General features: G+C 35.0%; 1 long non-coding RNA gene across 1 annotated transcript; it reads left to right on the top strand.

Annotated features, from left to right (window-relative positions):
- The first annotated feature begins 205 nt into the window (after nt 1-205).
- Nucleotides 206-1721, top strand: LOC126966558 (uncharacterized). The gene is made up of 3 exons (XR_007729746.1): nt 206-488; nt 1038-1305; nt 1389-1721. It is a non-coding gene; the product is annotated as an uncharacterized LOC126966558 (long non-coding RNA).
- The last annotated feature ends 2811 nt before the right edge of the window (nt 1722-4532 follow it).

Genomic DNA, 4532 nt, shown 5'->3' on the forward strand with positions numbered 1-4532 from the left:
ATACTGTAGGTTTACTATATTTGGCCCCAAAATAAGGTTCAATCGTCTTATGTACATAATAAAAATTAAAGGAGACAATATTCCCCCCTGACAAACACCTAGAGAAGAAAGTCGTGGTCCATACAAATGTTTATTAAATTTTACATATACTTTTCTGTCAGTCAAAAAGGATTGCATCCAATTTATTATTTTACCTGGTATCCCTAACATTGATAACTCGTCACAAAGCACGGCAATATTTACACTATTGAAGGCACCTGAGATGTCAAAAAATACAGACAAAAGATACTGATTACTTGCTAAACATTGATGCGCATCAAGCTGTAACTGCGCTATACTCTCCCTAGAAGACCGACCTTTGCGAAAACCAAACTGATTATTAGGCAAAAGACAATTTTGTTCTATAAAGAACTCGAGACGTTGTTTTAGAAGCTGCTCAAATATCTTCCCAACACAAGACGTGAGAGCTATAGGTCTATAAGAGTCAGGTAACATTTTATTTTTGTCTGGCTTTAAAACTGGGATTAAACAGTCTGTTTTCCATTCTGCAGGAATAGTATTCTCCTTCCATAGGCGATTAAGATTATTTAAAAAGATGTTGAGACTGTGGCAATTAAGTTTTTTGAGTAAAATATATGGAATGGTATCAAGACCGAAAGATGTATCTCTTCTAGTAAATAAAGCGGATTTGAGTTCTTGTAAAGAAAAAGGCTCTATCAAATATTTATTACTATCATTAACAACATTTACATAGTTAGTTAACTCATTTGATACAAAGTCAGAAGTATACTTTTGTAGAAAATCTGGAATCCAACTATCATTCAACACACTGTCAGGAATGTAAGTTTTGTTAAATTTGCGCATGTATTTCCAAATTGAAGACAAAGGAGTACAACGATTAAATGAATTGCACAAGCCTATCCAGCTATTTCTTCTTTCACTTTTTAAGATAAGTTTTTTTAAAGCCCGCAATCTCTTAAACTCCACATAATTTTCATCATTGGAGTTGTTTTTAAAATTAATGTAACCATTTTTAGCATTTAAAACTGCTTCTGTACACCTCTGATTCCACCAAGGCAACCAAGGATATTTAAAAGATTTTTGTGAACAAGAACTAGTAACATTATTACTATTAGAACTTTTGGAAAACAGACAGCTAGGGATTGACTGCTTGGCAGCAGAAAGTAAAATATTACAAAAGGAATTAAAAGCATCTATTGAAGATAAAGTGTCAAATTTAACATCATCCAAATAAGAAACAACTAAGTTACTATACATATTCCAATTCACCTGCTTATAATTAGGGTGAGTGGGCAAATGTAGATTATTACATAATGTGTTTTGCAAACTACTACTATCACTACTTACTGCCATTTTTATTATTACAGGGAGATGATAACTACTGCCCAGAGGACTGTCAATAACTGACCAGTCACATAAAAGAGCCAATGATGGAGTTACCAAAGTCAAGTCAAGAGCATTAGGACGCCAAGATGGAGATCCTATTGTGGTAGCTTGACCATTATTCAGAATAACAAGACCATTCTCATCTATAACCTCTAAAACATCTTTACCTCAAGGCAATGTATCAACACATCCCCACAACATGTGATGAGCATTGAAATCACCTGCAAATATCATTGGCTCTGGAATGGACTTAATTAAACTGTTTAAATTGTTTTTATTAAATGGAGGATTTGAATTGGAAGGACTGTAAAAACTTACAATACTCAGTTCTTTGTTATTAATTTTAATTTTAATGCAAACATTTTGTAGAGCACTATCAAAATATGTATTTATGTTAGAAAATGTGATATTATTATGAATAAAAATTGTTACACCATTGTGTTTATTACCACAATCATTCCTTATTGTGTTATAGCCTTTTATTAAAAAATACTGATGTGGTTTTAACCAAGTTTCCGAAATTATAGCAATATGAATATGATTTTCATATAAAAACCTTGTAAAAATAAGCCTATTACTAATAATACTTTGAGCGTTCCACTGCACTATATTCAATGTATCCATAATAACAATTAACTAGATGTCTTTTTTCTAAAAGTGTTATTCAGAATTTCCTTAATACTATTTGAATTTATAGTTAACTTATCTTTATTCGTACAAATTTGTAAAACTGCTTCAACCAAGAGGTTCATAAATTTGTCAGATTTTATAAGATTGCTCAGGTGTGTGTCAATATACTTAGAGTTTAATTGAGGGAAAGCAGATTCATTGAAGAGATCTGAGTATCTAACACTACGGGACTTCACTTTGTTTTCTTCAATTTTTTGTTTTTTCAGAGGACAGGTAGATGAGATAGCTATGTGATCTCCACCACAGTTGGCACATTTTGTTAAAGTTTTTGGACACATTTTAAAATTGTGATTGTCAGAACATATGGAACAAACTTCATTGTTTCTACAAAATTTAGCAATATGGCCAAATTTCATACAGCGTAGACACTGTTTAATAGGGGGTACATATACATTAACCTCATGCCTCCAGTGATCAAGTGTTACATACTCAGGTAACAACGTTGATGCAAATGTGACTGCAACAGTTTGCGTTGGAACAAAGGAGACAACACCCTGTGGGTCCTTTACTCGCCGCATGAACCTTCTCACAGCAATAACTTTTTTACTCGATGCAATTAATTGATGAATTTTTTTGTTGGAGTAATCAGTGGGAACAGAAGTAAGAACTCCAGTGACCTCCGTTTCAGAAGCCGGAATTGAGGCAACCATCTCCAACTCGCTAAGTAACTTTTCATTTTTTAAAAATACATTCGCATTGTTAGGCAGGTCAAAGGTAACACCAACTTTAAAAGCATTAACGAACCTCAGGTGCAACACACCCGATACGCAATGCCTCCTGATTCCATTTGACAGACCCAACCTGTCCTTGTCTGATATTTTGACTTCACCCTGCTTGCGATTGAGAAATACAATAAATTCCTTCTTATTTGAATTTTCATCGTACAACCTATAATAATTTGTCACTCTATAAGGGGTATACTTCTCTTTATCCTTTCTTCTTACAATGAGACGTTCAGTCACCTCCGCGTCAGATACCGAGGATTCGGATAGGGGAAGTTCGTCTGCTGGTTCTGCGTCGCTCTGGCCGTTCTTCGGCCTTTTACCTGTACGCTTCCCCATGGCGATGGGGAAGCGCACTTAACAATTTATATATACAAAAATCGAATATTTATAAACCAGGATAAACAATTTACAAGTATAAAAAATATATGCACAATGAACAATAATTTAAACAATTTTTTTTTGTATAAGCGCGCCTTCCTTCGTTCACTCGTTCCCGCCAAAAAACACAGTAATGTTGAAGTTGGTTCCTTAAATTTTCTGACGTTGGCGTCATTCGTTATTTTTTTTTTGGTTTCTTCGTTCATTCCACAGGCAAAGGGTTCAAGCCTATACAGCCGTATGTAATAATTTGGCAAAGCCATCTTTGCAAGATTTTTTACAAAATTGTTCTTTCATAAGTATACACACACTTTTTTGTTTTGTATCAGGCGGCATAAATCTTAATGCTATATTGTAACATATTACATAATCTTAAAACTGCATAGCAACTAATCGCAAAGTCAGTGCAAAGACGCTGGGAACACCTGAGTTCCGAGCGTGCGTCATACTGCTGAGCGAGATAAAAGTTAAGATAAAAAGTACATTCCTATCACTTGTTGTATAAATATATTGTATTTAGTTATTAATTGATAGATTTAATTCGTCGGTAATACAATAAGTAGAACCGTTGATCCACTTACTAGGGGTATTCCCGGTCGACACGTACCAATATAATTGGTATTTGAATTAATATGCACATATTTTATTCTTCGCTACATAAGGTCGACTACGTTCTTGCAATTCCTATGATTTTATGAAAATAAGGGACGAGACGAGCAGGACGTTCAGTTACAATGCAGGGCTAGTCAGGAAATATTTTTTAACACTTTAAGAACAAGTATTGCTGTACTATTGCAACTATACTACATATTGGGAGAAACATACGTATTGATTTCAATTTGATTTATTCTATTTGATATGTCCGGACTCTTGTAATTAGAAGGGCAACCTTCATCTAAAGAGGACATATGAGTATACAAACGGCTCATCTGATGGTTTGTAATCACAGCGCCCTATATAGAGCGTTGTGATTGCTTATTTTAGATTTGCTTGTATACCAGTGGGAGGCTCATTTGCACAGGATGCCGGCTAGATTATGGGTACCACAACGGCGCCTATTTCTGCTAAACAGTAATGTGTAAATGTTTATGCGCTCTACAGAACGAAACACAGTAATGTTACTGTGCTTCGGTCTGAAGGGCGCCGTAGCTAGTGAAATTACTGGGCAAATGAGACTTAACATCTTATGTCTCAAGGTGACAAGCGCAATTTTTGGGTCTTTCAAGAATCCTGAGCGGAACTGCATTGTAATGGGCAGGGCGAATCAATTACCATCAGCTGAACATCCTGCTCGTCTCGTCCCTTATGTTCATAAAACAAGCTAACTTATCC

Source organism: Leptidea sinapis, chromosome 10 (assembly GCF_905404315.1).
Source record: "Leptidea sinapis chromosome 10, ilLepSina1.1, whole genome shotgun sequence".
Classification (NCBI taxonomy): Eukaryota; Metazoa; Arthropoda; class Insecta; order Lepidoptera; family Pieridae; genus Leptidea; species Leptidea sinapis.